Source organism: Dermochelys coriacea, chromosome 13, assembly GCF_009764565.3.
Source record: "Dermochelys coriacea isolate rDerCor1 chromosome 13, rDerCor1.pri.v4, whole genome shotgun sequence".
NCBI classification, from domain to species: Eukaryota; Metazoa; Chordata; order Testudines; family Dermochelyidae; genus Dermochelys; species Dermochelys coriacea.
Genome location: NC_050080.1, coordinates 25,584,884 through 25,601,310, shown reverse-complemented (window position 1 = coordinate 25,601,310; position 16,427 = coordinate 25,584,884). Strand labels below are relative to the sequence as shown.

General features: G+C 49.4%; 1 protein-coding gene across 13 annotated transcripts in view; it reads right to left on the bottom strand.

The window, feature by feature from the left end:
* EPB41L1 (erythrocyte membrane protein band 4.1 like 1) overlaps positions 1-16,427 on the bottom strand; it is a 147,637-nt gene that overhangs the window by 121,551 nt on the left and 9,659 nt on the right. For 12 of the 13 annotated variants that reach the window (XM_038370511.2, XM_038370510.2, XM_038370515.2 and 9 more), the window contains exon 2: positions 12,180-12,236. The gene's annotated coding sequence lies outside the window, so the exon portion shown is untranslated. Of the gene's footprint in view, positions 1-12,179; positions 12,241-16,427 lie in introns of all 13 variants that reach the window. The other variant, XM_043496127.1, reaches the window with a different exon arrangement.

Sequence of the window (16,427 nt, the reverse complement as noted above, 5' to 3'; positions counted from 1 at the left end):
AGCTGGAGGCAGATGAGCCCAGTGCATCCTCAGGTCCCTGAGCTCCAGCACCAATGAATGTTGCCAGCTTGCAGAGAACACAAACACCAATGCAGCCTGCCACACTTCACATTGTAAGGTGTTTATCAGCCAGGCCTTTCATCAGTGGAGGGTGGGAAGTGGCCCAAGTTCTCCATTAACCTCAGCAGCAGAGGAAGGGAGAGAAGAGAGGAGAGTAAAAACCTCCAGGCAAGGAGAGAGGAAGAAGAGAGGGGTGTGCAGGGTCGGGGGGGGGTGCAGCAAGAATAGCCCCAGCCCGATTCCCTGCCTCAACTTCCAGCTGGTGAACACCCGTTGGTAGGTGTCCTAGTTCTGCCCATGTCAAGGGCGTGAAGAGACTGATAGTCTGCCCCCCGGCGCATCCCCCACTCCCAGGCCAACGCAGGTGGCCTCCAGGACCTTGTCCAGTCTCAGTGTCAATGACTCAAGTCAGCGGTGGCCAACCTCTGGCTCCAGAGTCACATGCAGCTCTTCAGAAGTTAATATGGGGGTCCTTGCATAGGCGCCAACTCTGGGGCTGGAGCTACAGGCGCCAACTTTTCAATGTGCTGGGGGGTGCTCACTGCTCAACCCCTGGCCTTGCCACAGGCCCTGCCCCCGCTCCACCCCTTCCTGTCCCCTCTCCTGACCCTGCTGTGCCCTCGCTTCTCCCCGCTCCCCCAAGAGCTTCCTGCATGCCAGAAAACAGGTGATCAGGAGGGAGGGGCAGGTGCTGATAAGCGGGGCTACCGGTAGGTGGGAGGTGCTGGGAGCTGGGGAGCTGATGGGGGGATGCTGACATATTACTGTGGCTCTTTGGCAATGTACATTGGTAAATTCTGGCTCCTTCTCAGGCTCAAGTTGGCCACCCCTGACTCAAGTAATGGGGCTTCAGTAAATCACTGCGCCTAGGAGACAGCCCCAAGGCCCTGGAGATCTCAATCCCAACCTGTTTTTCCTGATATTCGGCTTACAATTTTCCATTCCTTAGGGCCTGCTACATAAATGCAGCCACTGGACACCAGCCTGGTGGGGGCAGAGAGCAGGTGGGCCCCACATCGCACATGGTGCTCCACAGGGAATTTAAAAGGACAGTTTTTCCACCCCACCCAGCCCTTCCAGGCTCCTTCATGCCCTACGGGAAACAGCTCATTGCTGCCCTTGCTCTCGTTGCCAATTGAGATGGAGTGTTATTGTAATGCAGGCATCTCTCTATTAGGCCGAGACTGGCCAAACTCATGTCACACAGGCAAAGCCCGAGACTGGACAAGATGAAGGCAGTTATTTGTTTCATAAATATGAGAGCGTATAACACGCACACATAGGGTCAGAGAGGGATGTCCACTATGGACCAAAACTTGTAAGTGGGACAACAGCTCAGGTGCTCAGTCATTTCCCAAGATGGGGACTGGTGGTCTCTGATCCTAGTCCTTAGCAGACAAGTATCCACAACCTAAAATTTGCACAATTTGCTCAGGAGAGGCAAAAATAGCAGAGGTGCTTGCAGGTGAGGAGAGAGGTGCATTGACAAAGCTGTATGTCACCTCGGGGGTAGAGCAGCAGGAGGGGCTGCGGGTCAGGACTGAGGTGCACTGACAGCGCTGAGCCAGGTAAGGATGAAAGCATGTACAGCATCTGCCTTTACCACCCGGGCCCAGCCAGAGCGATCAGTCTCTCTGTTCTTTATTCGACAAGAGAAATCAAATGCAACTGCTTGCTTTATGTGTTTGCAGCCATAGCAATTTGTACTGTAGTCCTGCCAGGTCTCACAAGCTAAGCAGGGTCAGGTCAGGTCGGTACTTAGACCGGAGACTTCCCAGGAGCAGGTAGGTGCTGCAGGAGCAATGAGGCAGTTCAATAGGTGGCACTTCTTATGCTGATTGGCCAGTCTCATAATGCAAAGTTTTCAAAAGGAACAACATTGACCACTGAAATACACATGGTCTCCTACATAAAGTTGTCCAGACAACCCCAGATTACTCCACCGAGTGCCACCACTGGGAGCTATCAGCTGTGACAATTAGAGCTGCTTGAAATTTTCCATTTGACATTTTTTTCCAAAGAAAACTGTTTTTTCCCCCACCAAATGGCCATGTGCGGTCTTTTGCAACTAGGCTGGGGCAAGTTTTCACTAAAACTAAACATTCTGCTTGACCAGTTGTAGTTTTTCAGTTTTTGGCTGCTGTTTGTGAGGCACTGGGTTATCCCTTCCACTCTGATGGAGATTTCAGCAGCCCATACCCCAGAGAGGCGGAGCAGGGAGGAGTGGAGTTCACACCTGCAGCAGCTACCCTGTATAGGGCCCAGCCAACACCACTGGATCACTCATCCGCACCAGTCGGCGCCTTCGGAGCTTCTGCTGGTGCAGACAGAAAACAACAGGCAGCTTTGACTGCATCAGGGAAGCAGGGCTGGGTCTGAAGGAAAAAGAGAGCTAAGGCAGGGCCTATCAGGAGTTCACTGGGCTTTTGTTTGGGTCGATTCAAATGCTTGGGTTGGAACACCCAGTCGAAAAGGGACCCTGGTGGCTCCAGTCAGCACTGCTGACCAGGCCATTAAAAGTCCAGTCGGCAGTGCAGCGGGGCTAAGGCAGGCTCCATGCCTGCCGTGGCTCCGCGTGGCTCTCAAAGCAGCGCCACGTCCCTGCTTCGGCTCCTAGGTTTAGGGGCATCTGGGGGCGCTGCGCGCTGCCCCCGCAGCTCCCATTAGCCAGGAACCCATTAGCAGGGAGCTGCAGGGGCAGTTTCTGCAGAGGGGGCAGCGCGCAGAGCCACCTGGCTGCACCTCTGTGTAGAGGCTGGAGGGGAGACATGCTGCTGCTTCCAGGAGATGCTTGAGGTAAGCGCTGTCCGGAGCCTGCACCCCAAATCCTCCCCCATGCCCCAACCCTGATCCCCCTCCCACCCTCCAAACCCCTCAATCCCAGCCTGGAGCACCCTCCTGTACCCCCAACCCCTGATCCCCAGCCCCACCCCACAACCCACATCCCCAACCAGAGCCCCTCATGCACCCCCAAACACTAACCCCCTGCCCCAGCCCAGAGCCCCCTCCTGCACTCCAAACCCCTCAGCCCAAGCCCAGAGCCCCCTCCTGTACTCCAAATCCCTCATCCCCAGCCCCACACCAGATCCTACACCCCCAGCCCAGAGCCCATGCCCCCTCCCACACCCCTACCCCCTGCCTCAGTCCGGAGCCCCCTCCTGCACCCTGAATTCCTCATTTCTGGCCCCATCCCAGAGCCTGTACCCTCATCTGGAGCCCTCACCCCCTACCGTACCCCAACCCCCTGCCCCAGTCCAGTGCAAATGAACGAATGACTGAGGGTGGGGAGAGCAAGTGACGGGGGGGGTGGAGTGAGCAGGGGGGGATCCTCAGAGAAGGGGCAGGGGCGGGGCAAGGGCGTTCGGTTTTGTGCAAGTAGAAAGATGACAACCCTTTCTGAAATCTAGTCAGTCTGTGTTTGGGGAAGAGCTAAACTTTAATAACCACAGTTGGAGGCAGACGCACTCTAGAGTGGGGTCAAGGAAATCGCAGAGCAACTGGCCCCTTGGCAAACCTGGGACTAACATTTCTAGGGGCAGAGAAGGGCTGATGTTTATTAGCTATTGGTCACACGCAGCCCAGCATTAGAGCAAGGCCTCAGGGAGAAGAGCTTATGAATTGTAGACAGCCCCCTCATCCCAAAGCCCTTTCTGAATCACACCTAGGAACCATTCTAATCCCCAGTGGAATGCAGTCACCTCTGGGGTGGGGCTCAGCAGCTGTTTGACAGGACACAGCGACACCATGTAATAGTTTAGAGTGAAGAATATTGGATCAAATGGGAATTAGAAGGGAATTTTAGGGATGCAGAATATAATATGTCCTGTAATTTGGCCAGGACATCAGAATGACCCCGTCCTACTCCACTCCTATGATATCTCTGAAGACCAATGGACAAACATTTGAAAGACTGATTTCCTGTGCATGAATAAAATATAGCAGGAAATAATCATTTCTCCTAGGTATACTTATCTGGCCCTCATTCCCATAGCATGTAAGCATCTCAATCTTTAACACCTCTGTGAAATAGGGAAATTGAGGCACAGAGCAACTAAGCGAGTTGCCCAAGACCACACAGGAAGTTTGTGGCAGAGCAGGAAATTGAACACAGGTCTCCCAAGTTCCAGATAAGTACCCTTGCCCCTGGACCATTCTCACCTCCCCGCCCTCCCATCTATGGCACTATCAAGTACTGTCTACTTTAGTCACCGAGTTGCTTCTGGGGAGCTTGGACTAGCAGAGCAACAGCCTTAGAAAGCTCAGGACACAGTCTCTCAGGAGCAGGCTGAGCCAGACGGCACGGAATACAGTTGCTCAGCATGATTAGGCCTCTCTAAGGACCAAGGGAATGTCTGACAAGCAGGATGGCTGGGACTGGGGGGGAAGTGGGAGGAAAGCATGGGAAAGGGGTGCTTCAGACAATCTGGATCACAAAACGTTACTGAGTTTTCTCCGTCCCCTTGGCAATTGCCCTGGCCAGCTCCTCTCCCTGGTTCAGGTCACGTGACACCACTATGACCACCCCAACAGTCTCTCACATGGAAAAGATTAGGAAAGTATGTAATGAGGTTGTAGCTGTCTTGCAATGGGACATAGCAGCCAGAGAGGAGGAGGAAAGCTAGTATGAGCCACCAGTGTGAAAAGGTGATATCCCTTTAAAAGCAAAGCAGGCTGGGAGCCATCTCCACGATATAAACATCAGAGTGTTAGAGGAATGCCAGTGGGACAGGCAGTAGTGGAGGAAACACCTACAGGAACTGCAGTAAAGGGGGCGTGGGAACCCAGTTTAGAAGAATGGGGTGTGCCTGGTTCCCCCCTGTCTTATTTGGTTTTTATTTTGTTGTCATGGTTATTTTTTTCCACTATCATAAAGGATTCTGCTTTGCATCCCCGAGTTTATGCTCTGGGATGTGGACAGTCCCATGTTACAGCCAGCAAGCGTTCCACGGCCAACGGCAGTCTGCAGGTCACAGCCTGGGAACAGCTGTGTTACAAAATCTGCCATGCTACATGCACAGGTGCCTTGCAGGCTAAAATAACGTCCTGTGTAAGCTCACAGGCAGTATCCTCAATGGAACACAACCATCACCTTAGAGAAACTCTCCCAAGGAGACCCAGTCCTTCCCTTTATCTCTGGGCCTTGTGCTATACAGATGCAATAGCAAGCCCTAAATGATATTCATGCAATGACAGGATATTATATTGGCCATGCAGCAGCTGTAGAACGAACTCAGAGACAGATAACCAGCTCATCCGTATGCTAATAAACCTGCCAAGATAGGAACATTGCTCTGCTCCTTATACAAAGGCACTGAAATGCTTTCTTAAACAGGATTACAACTTCCCCAGATCATTAGCACGCGCACACCCACCCACACCTCATCCTGACAGAAACCCCACCCAGTGAAAGGTGAATGAAAAGGCACTGGACCTGCCCAGACCTGAGTGCAGGCCCTCAGGGCTCCCTGCTTCTCCCGCAGCTGTAATCCCAAACACTATGGTGCAATGGGTGTTGTGGCGGTTTTCTCAGAGCTCCCTTGAGTTGATGGGTGTCAAATTAGGTCTGTTTTAACGTGTGTGTTCTCTTGAAACCATCACCACATTCGTGTCTCAAGGTGCCGATGAGAGCATCTTACTAATTGGAGAAAAAAAATGGACAGCACCCAAGTGCCACCCTGCTTGCACTGCGATAGCATTCACCAAGAACGTCAGCTGGAGCAGGGATGGGAGAGCAACTGGGGTCTATGCTAGGGTCTGATCCTGCAGACCATGTAATCTTAACTATACTCATAGGAGTAATCCTGTTGAACTCTGTATGATGATTCACGTGAGTAAAGCTGCTCAGGTATTTGCAGCAGGGTTACCACCTGGATGGTATTTGACCAGCCTGGCTGGGTTTTTTTTTTTTTTTTTATGAATTTGCCAGTTGCATGAAAAATAATTTAATCTGCCAGGTTTTTTATTTTTTACGCGAGTCTAAAGATTTGCATTATTCTCACAATACATTGGGATATCTAATGTTAAAAGTTTGTGTCCAACTAAAGATGCTGCAGTGTTCCCACTTCCGCAGTTTAAGCATCGACAGATCAAAACTGTTGAAAATACAGCAGTTGTCTGTCCACCAACATGCAAGCACACGGTGCGCGTGTGAGTGAGGGGGGGGGGGGTTTGAGTCACACAGAGGAACCGCGGTGGCTTTGCTGCCCTTCAGCAGTCATGCATTTGCACACGGTGAGGGAAGAGCCTAGATGTGCCCCTCAGAGTATTCCCACTGGTAGTGCAATGCTGGTGGAGTAGATAGAAGCCAGCAGGAGTTTTAGCTAGGTATTTATTTGCATGTATGACTGTAGTTTAGCTTTACAGCTGAAAGGCAGCAGTGGAGAGAAATGCCACGTACGGAAAGAGACACACTGGCACAGCCACCGTACACCCACCAAAAATCCTTTGAGTGTCATGATGATGATGTGAAGCAAGAGCACTAGAATAAGCCAAACAACAAGAACACTGGACCGGGATCTCCCATGCAGCAGGGTAACTGTGCTACTGCTGCCCATGGTATAACAGCAGGGCTGAATCCAGTCCGTGATCTCACATGTGCACTGTGTGTTCCATCCCCAAGGATCTCAGAAGGCTCTGCCCAGGGAATTGATTCCCCCTCCTCTGAGGAACACAGTCGCCCTTTAGCCTCTTTCAGCAATGGGAGAGAGGAGTTTGGGACAGGAAGTGAAGAGGAATGCTCCATACAGCTGAAATAGCAGGTGGAGCTTTAGGCCAATGGACTGGTCCATGATGTCTCCATCACCCACTTACTAAATTTTCAAACAAGCAAATTCCTGCTTTCTCCCATGCTGCCCCTCACACCTGAAATGAGCTCCAGGTAAACATCTGCAAAACTAGCTCCTTATCCTGCTTCAAACCCCTCCTCTGAATGACCCTGCACCGTGATACCTATAAAAACCTTGACCACAGCGAGGCTGCTGCTGGACTGCGACCACCATCCATCACAGTGATCAACACTATCTCACCGTTTCCTTGTGCTCCCTATCAGTCAGTCTGTATCCATCTGTAGTTGCTTGTCATCAAGAGGGGCTGTTTTCCTAAAAGCTCTGCTCTGGGAATTATTTAGGGGCAGGTCTCTGGCCTGTGTTATACAGGAGGCCAGACAAGATGATCACAGTGGTCTCTTCCAGCTTTGGAATCTATGATTGGATGTTTTGAAAGTCTTATACTTAGATTGTAAGTTCCTTGACAGGGACCGTCTTTTTGTCTGGTGTTTGTACAGTGCCTAGCACCCGAGACTCTGTCATGTTACAGTAACAAACCAAATAAGCCACAAGTGATGGGACTATCATGCTTCAGCATGGTTTTATAACTCACGAGTAAGGGCAGTATATGGGACAAACATGGCCAAGACAGGGCCAAACGTAACCACCCAGGAGCCACCCCACTAGCTCCTACACCCTAGGCCTCATTCTGCCCCATCTCTCTTCTCGAACACCCTGCCACGGGGGTCACTACACCTCAGGGTCCTCGACACTCCATGCAGGGAGGGGGCTGTTTCTCCACTGTCTCCATAAAGAAATTCATTTGGGGAGGTGCTTGTGGTTAACACATGCTTTTGTAAACAGGTGAGAAAGCCACGCTGAGCAGTATTTGGACCACATGGGGACCCCTACATACAATCACAGAATTGTAGGGCTGGAAGGGAGCTCCAAAGATCATCTAGTCCAGCCCCCTGCGCTGAGGCAGGACCATGTAAACCTAGACCATCCCTGAGACGTGTTTGTCCAACCTGCTCTTAAAACCCATCCTGTTTATAACAGCCCTTAATGTATTTGAAGACTGTTATCAGGTCCTGCCTCGGTGGTCTTCTCTCAACACTAAACATGCCCAATTTTTTTAAAACCTTTCCTCACAGGTCATGTTTTCTAACCCTTTTATCATTTTGGTTGCTCTCCTCTGGACTCTCTACAGTTTGTCCATATCTTTCCTAAAGTGTAATGCCCAGAACTGGATACAGTATTCCAGCTGAGGCGTCACCAACATTGATTACAATGAGACAATTGCCTCCTGTATCTTACATATAACATTCCTGTTAATACACCCCAGAATGGTATTAACCTTTTTGACAACTGTTTCACACTGTTGACTCGTATTTAATTTGTGATCCACTATAACCCCACCCAGATCCTTTTCAGCAGCACTACTGCCCAGCCAGTTATTCCCCATTTTTTACATGTGCGTTTGATTTTTCCTTCTTAAGTGAAATACTTTGCCCTCGTCTTTATTGAATTTAATCTTGTTGAATTCAGACCAATTCTCCAATTTGCCAAGGTCATTTTGAATTCTAATCCTGTCCTGCCAAATGCTTGCAACCCCTCCCCACCTTGGTATCATCCACAAACTATATAAACACACTCTCCAATCCATTATCCAAGTTGTTAATAAAATTATTGACTAGAACCAGAGCCGGGACTGACCCCTGTAGGACCCCATTAGATTCCCCCTCCCAGTTGTGCACCCACCTTATAGTAATTTAATTTAGACCACACCTCACTAATTTGCTTATGAAAATATCATGTGGGACTGTGTCAAAACCCTTAGTAAAAATCAAGCTATATCATGTCTACTGCTTCCTAGACCATTAATCCTGTCAAAGAAGGAAATTGGGTTTGTTTGATATGATTTGTTCTTGACAAATCCATGCTGGCTATTCCTTATAACCCTAGTATCCTCTAGGTGCTTACAAACTGATTGCTTAATCATTTGTCCCAGTGTCTTTCTAGGTATTGAAGTGAGGCTGACCAGTCTATAAATCCCCAGGTTCTCTTTATTCCCCTTTTGAAAGATAGGCAAACATAGTACCTTTCTCCAATCCTCTGGGACCTCACCCATTCACCAGGAGTTCTCAGAGATAATCATTAACAGTTCCAAGGTTTCTTCAGCTAGTTCCTTAAGTACCCTATGATGACTTTCATCAAGTCCTGCCAACTTGAACACAAGCTAAAATAGAGGAAGAACAGATTAAAGAATATTGAGATAAGTTAGATGTGTTCTTTCCCCCTTGTTGTTAATATTTATTGTGTTAAATATCTGATCACAATTTACTATTTTAGAGAAGACTGAAGCAAAAGAGGTATGGAATATGCATCACATTTCCACTGACAGCAGTCCCTGGGGAAATTAAGCAGGCTGTATACAGCCCTGGACAGTTTCCTAAGTCTGCTGGGAAAGACAGGGTTAAGAATCAGAGTCTCACAGCTCTCATTTGTCAGCCAGAAAGCTGATCAAAGTCTCTCTTCATTCCAGCTGATTTTTACTAGTCTTCTACTGGGATAACTTCCCTGTAACCTTCCCAAAGCTCAGACATGCTCAGCTATGCAGTGTGTGGTGGAGGGAGGAGGAAAGAGAAAGAGAGCAGTGCATTCTGGGACTTGTCACGGGGATATATGAATATGCACCAAAAGAAATTACACCATGCAGAACAAGTAGACAACACGGGAGCGGAGAGGGAGACATACGCAGAAGGGAGGAAGAAAGACACACATACACACAGGGGCAGGGGGGAAAAAGACACACACACGTGGGAGGGGGCTTACAATTCCTGTGTGTTATAAGCAAGTCTCATGGGCTTTTTATACCTGGCGTATGGGAGAAAAGTGGACCAGAAAGCCAGAGAGCGCACTAGGGAGACAGCTACACTAGGGAAATGTCCCTCTCTGCCCACAATGGCTCAGCTCCCCCAGTGTTAGCTCCTTCAAGAGCCTGGTGCAGATAGGCCATGTGGGGCTTCCAGAGCCATTGGCCCAATCCCACTCAGAGCAGGCCTGACCCACACGATGGTGGCAGCAGAAAACCCATCTATACATGGGATCCATCCCCATCCGGCCGACCCCCGTGGAGCCAAACCAGTGAGTGAGAGTGCGATTTGGGGGTACCGGTCCCAGTGTACATCTGTTTTCTTTCCCCACCACGTCCATCCATCTGGGTCTCTCTTTCTATACCCAGCTCCACCTTCCGAGTACCTTTCCAGAGAATTCACCTATGGCAGATGGGCACATCACCTATTGCTAGCAACCACACAGAGCTCCCCATTCACAGATTCCAAAGCCAGAAGGGACCATTGTGCTCATCTGGTCTGACCTCCTGTATCACACACCACTTCTCCCTTGTCAGCTGTAACACGTGCAAGTTCAAAGCATGGCCTTTCTGCATAGGCCTTTTCATCTGGAAATCTCAGAGCAGACGTCAGCAGGCATGATCCACATCAATGAAAAGGGAAACAGGCACATACAGGCCACATAGCAAATCCATGTCAGAGCTGGGGATAGAACCGAGAGCCTCTGATTCCCAGCCTGATCCCGCCACTGAGTCATGCCACCTCCCTAACACAGAGAAGGGCCGAATGAGACTCAGCACATCTCTTTCTAGTCTCTCCCATTCTCCACCTCTTCTGTACATCCCCCTCGTGCCCCGGTCACAGATGCCTGCTGCACAGGCCAGACAGACATACTGCACCCCATATGGCAGAAAGAGCTGCCAAACAGTACTGAACTATTACAGATGCACACGCAGACCTCCTGAAGGATCAGCTGCTTGGAATTACTGAGCAGAAATTTCTCATAAAATTTTACAGGCAGCCTTGGCTGAGAGAGAGAGAGAGACTGAGAGAGAGAGAGAGAGAGAGAGAGAGAGAGAAATCCACAGCCCTGAGGGGCATGCTTGCTTTACAATTTAATCAATGACAGTGACCCACTTATAGTTCTCCTCAAAGACATGGATTCTCCCGCCTGGGTCACGTGCTCAGTAGGAATTTGCTCTGACAACGCTGCATCTATGGCCCCATGTGCAGCGAACAAGTCCAGCACCTCAGGAGCACGCAGTTCAAACCCTGCCTTCAGGCTCCAGAGAGAGAGAGCAGCACATGGGGCACAGCTGCACCCCACAGAGTCACACTGCCTCAGCTCAATATAGGCCGGGCTGGATTGGCAGGGAAAGCTGTAAAATGGCATTGGATTGGTGCACGACCCACCAAAGGCTGCATGGTGTCCAAAGTCTTGAAGGGATGAGTATTCTGAAGAGTTGTTTTCTCTAGAGGGTGGAAGAGAGGCATTCAAAGCCCCTAATTTAATCACAGGCTGAGAATGGCACATGACTGGGAACATACCATCCCCTCCCCATCTCTACGTCACCTCACCTGTATCTCGTCACATGGGGTTGCAATAGCATCCTCACCATGCAATAGCCACCAGCATAGCGAACCCTCCCAAACTGGCCACATAGAGAGTGAATTCACTCTCCATGTCCCTGGGTGATGCTAGGGTTCCTGCTCAGAACAATACATTCATTGCACTTGAACAGAAAGGGGAACAGCGCAGCTATCCACAAAGAGGCGCAATATCCCAACAACCGGCCGCAAACACCTCATCACCCACAGATTAAACATTTCAGGCACCCCTGTGATTTAACAGAGAGGGTTTCTACATTCGTTCCCTCGCTCTGTTCCCAATCCCAGAGCACAGTCAGCATTCCTAGAATAAACATAAAACTAGAGGTCGAGCTAAACCATGCTTACACAGCCTGACCCAAAATCAGGGAATCCACATTCCAAGCAGCTCAACAATCAAAGACAAGGTTTCATTTCACAGAATTTAATGCCACATTCTTGCTGATCTGCACCGATTTTGCCTTCCTAAATTTCACTTTGTGCAAAATTTTGCACTGAAAACACAGAAAAATAGTTTGAATTTCTGTGTGTTTTTAAATGCAGAGCTTCAAAATAGCCTCATCCACAAGAATCAGCCCATTTTCAAGTTCATAGCTAAATTTGAATAAAAGCACACACAGAACCTTAAAAAGCACCGTATCTGAGCTTTGCATTTGACTCGTAGCATTCTGCACCTCTATTTCCAGTACTCCCTTCCTGTGGATTTTGGAGATCTAGTCATTTATCATCAGGACCCATTATTATTCACACTGCAGCAGCACCCGTAAGGCCCCAATCAGGACTGGGATCCCTTTGCACCACTGAAAACCTGCTTGCTCCTAAAAGCATGAATGTACATGTTGCTTCTGGCTAGAAAAAGAGACTCAACGGTCACTAACGACAACAGACTCACCCCGTCTCCAACAGCAGCTATTGGTTCTTTTACTTCTGTTCAGGCACCGTTCAGAACCTGGGAGAGAGAGAGAAAGAGAGAGAGAAAAAAATCATCCAAAGCGTCTTCTCAAAAATGATCAAAATCATGTATGCTGCAAAGTGACATGAAATGAGCATTGCTCATTTCATCGTGAGCTCACTGGTGTCTTAGTGGCTTGAGCACCATATTCAATTCTATAAGAATTCGTTCATTTATGCGCACTCTACTCTGAAACAGGTCTAGATGAAACAGCACCTTCTAACTGAGCAGGTCTGCTCCCTGTGTATTCCGAAACAGAACTGCTAATCTGAGTGATAAAAGCCCGTCTTTACTGCAGGCGGCCCTGCAGAACCAACACTGCTGGGAGAAAGTGAACTGGATACTTTCCTGGCTTGCACAGTGAATCATTAACCAAGTTCTAATTTCATGGCCATCTGTGCAGTGTCATTGTCTTATACCCCTCAGTTTCATCTATACAACCCCACTTAAGACAACAGAGATGCCCAGGTGTTGCTGAGGACATTTGGTCTGCAGTTTTTATTCTAGGTGATGATGCATGAGCAACAAAGAACCCAACTGGACTCGCAGATGTCAAAGGGAGGTTTGCAGGACTGGTAGTTTACTGGAGAACTGAGCATGTTTGATATGAAATGCACTTGCAAAAACAAACAAGTTCCACAACAGCATTATTTTTAGAGTGTTCTTCTCCAAAAAAATGACTACATTTTATGGAAGACAAAGATCTGCAAGGTCTGAGGAGCACTTGCATCCATGTAACTGTATGACACACCAGAGCAAAATCGGGATGTACACATTACAGGCTCCGAGTAAGACTAGAGAGAAGCTTATGAGGCCAGTCTTGGGAATGCTACGGAAGAGCTGGGATAGCTCCTACTTTTGCACAAGAAAGGTCTTTTACAATAAAGGGTTAATTTTCCCAATGGGCCTCCAACACACGCACGGGTAAAATTTGCACATGCAAGGCACTAATGCAGATCAGGTAGGATGGCACATAATCCATTGCTCCAGCCACGCAAAGTGCCATTCACATGCACAGAGCCCACAAACAGAAGCATGTGTACTAACGGGAGCCCCTTTGAAAAATCTGACCCCCAGGACCTAAGCTGCACCAGCTCCAAGTTTTGTTTTGATTTAATGAGACCATTTAACTGCATCCAATGTATGCCATGCACTTTAATAACCACCTCGCAGACTGATTGAGAGCAGACTTTAGCCCAGTATCATCAGTATAAATCCAGTTACTTCACTGAAATCAGAGGATGCATACTGGATGCAACAGAGCAGAATTTGGCCTGCTGTCTGCCTTCTGGTGTGATGCAGTCAGGGTCCCACCAAATACAGCCCCATGGAAATGTCATTGGCAACATTCTGGCTGCCACCCCACGGCCACATTTCAGTCCCATTCGGGCATGGATTGTCTGATGCCTACCCTCCAAAAACCACACGTGGCACATTAAGTAAGAGAGGTTGAATCCTTCCTCCCCCCACGTCAATGACCCATCAGAAGACAGCATAGCCAGCAGACGCAGAGCTTAACATATGTTGGGACGCAGCCAAGTGTGGATATGGGGCTCCATGCAGAACAAAAAATAACGCAAAAAAGCTGAGACAGTTTTACTCAAGCTTCCAAGGAGAGAAATTCACAGATGGGCTAAGGAAAAGCCTAGAAAGTCTCAGTCCCCCAGTGTAACCTTCTCCAGCAATGTCTGAGTAACGGAAAGAGAAGGGGCTGGACCGGGAGCGAGAACTCCACCTGAACTACAGAACTCTGACAATAGTGACCCAGGCCTTTCTCCACTTCTGTGTCAGTGCAACTCCCGTGCAATCAGGAGCCTAGCAGAATGATACCAGCGTCCATCTAGAGTAAGGCGGGGGCTTGGGCGGGGGGGGGGGGAATCAGGACGGTTTTATATGCTAGGATTTTTTCAAACCCATAATTCCCATGACCGGTAGCCATAGAGTGGAGAAGGCTTGGGCGTTTACGCTGCTCCGTCATCTAGCTGTGTTCTGAGCACAGCTGGGCCATACGGTGGTAACAGAGAACCCCCCTTCCCCCCCCGGAGGCTTATGCTACATTATCACCAGTGCATCTGCAGTTTTGGGGAGCAAGTGGTCTGAAGAGGCCTGATGCTAGCTCGGCCAGCGCACCCACTGTACTAGCCATCCAGTCCCTTCAGCCTCCTGAGGGTATGAATGATGCCGAGAAGCAGTTCGGTACCTTGGATAACCACTGGCTCAGAATGCCCGGGCAGTTACACCAGCTACCTTCAGGAGCCAGTCCGATCCCCCCGCCCTTTTATTTGGAATCCCAGGGAAGATGCAGGCGTTTAATGCCCACAAAGCTGTGGAGCGAACACCACTGACTTCATCCAGCCAGAGCACGATGCTCCCTAGTGGGGTTCTGCCGACATGGTGACAGCCTGACCCACAGCCAGCCCAGCTCCTCCTGTTATTAGACCTCCGCAAGCACACACTGCACTCAGCTGCTTGGGTGTTAGTGAAGTGAACAACAGGGACAAGGCTTAAAGCTCAGCAACCTCATTATCAACTGTGACCTGAACAGGGATTTGAACTCCTCGTTCCAGTAAAAAGAGCAATGCGCTACTCCCTGGATAACGAGCACCATCCCCCAACTCCCCCTTTTTTTTATTTTTTAAACAAATATTTCCCCGACTGCTTCTCTGCTGCTGGATGCAGATGATCTTCACGGATTTAAATGGGAAACGTCTTGAAAAGGGCCAGACAGATAAGCGTTTGCATCCAGCATCAAAAGGGATAACGTACAACAGCCGCCTCACTATGTTTACATGAGAAAGCGTCTGGATGGGGCACTTCTAATGGGAACTCTGGCTCCTGTCTGTGCTTGGAGGAGGTGCATGCTATTGGAAACGCAGGACAACACTGGATTTCTAAGGCAGAGCTGAGCTTTCTTCAAAACTGGACCCTGGCTCTCACCTCCCTGCTGGGCAGTTTTGTGCCATCCCATCCCTCCTCCCCCCTACCCCAGAGAGCCTGCCACCCCACACTCCAAATATCTTGAGAGGGCCCAACCCTTGGTTTCTTGCTTGAGAGGTCAGGAAAATTAAGATGCGGCGACCCAAATTCATCACCAATCAGACTGCTAAGAACCGGCCATTCAGGGCTACCCCCTGGGATTAGTGGTTAGACATTGAAATTTAGGGACACCTAGATAGTTTCCAGCTTCACCACTGACCTGCTGCGTCCTATACTGGCAAGAGCCTTCAATAAGTGATGCAGCCAAAGAGCCGGGGCTGAAGCAGCCTGTTTCTGATGTGCCACATGCCCACAGATGCCACCAGCACGGCCAAGTGGGTGCTCAGCATCTCCAAAAAACAGGTTCTATTTTGATGATAAATGCATCCGATGAAGTGAGCTGTAGCTCACGAAAGCTTATGCTCTAATAAATTTGTTAGTCTCTAAGGTGCCACCGGTACTCCTTTTCTTTTTGCAAATACAGACTAACACGGCTGCTACTCTGAAATCTGTATATAATGTAAACCACTTCAAGCCGGGGGGTGGAGGGGGAACACCCCTAGTTCCAGCACCTATAGCTGGAGGAGGCATACAAGCCGATTGGTGGACCAGCCACTTAAATCCTGGCCAAAGGTCACTGCTGGATGGAGAACAATTGAAGCAGGGCTCTGCATGGCATGGCAAATGCTAGGCGCCATACAACAGACATAAGCAGACCCAGGCACTCACTGAGATCTTGGCCAGTGCACTGTAGAGTAGATGTTTATCAGCTTAGCAAAGGACAGGGATTTACACTACCTCCCCTTCTATCAGCCATAGGAGTGGACAACGCAAATGAGAGAGAGCAGCACTTCAGCCCCGAGGGCAGCTTGCCCAAGCATTAACCGTTAGTCTGGGAGAGGGTCACCATTGCAGCCACCCCACGTCAGGCTGTGACCACATCAGCTTTCACCCGCCCAGAGGGAATGACCCCAGACAGTGCTCAGATGGGCAGAGTCAGTGCTGAGGCAGAGCTGGTACTGTAAGAGAGAGCATCTCGCAGATAAAAGCAAAACGGAGGTCCAGACCACCACATGGGCATTAAGGATGCAGCTTTCACAAAAGTAAGGGTCCTAATTGTGGTGTCCTGGCCAAACTGTAACTTGGCAATTACAGGTGGTCTACCCACAACTCACTTGGCAGTTTCAACTGGACATATTCCTCACTGCTCCT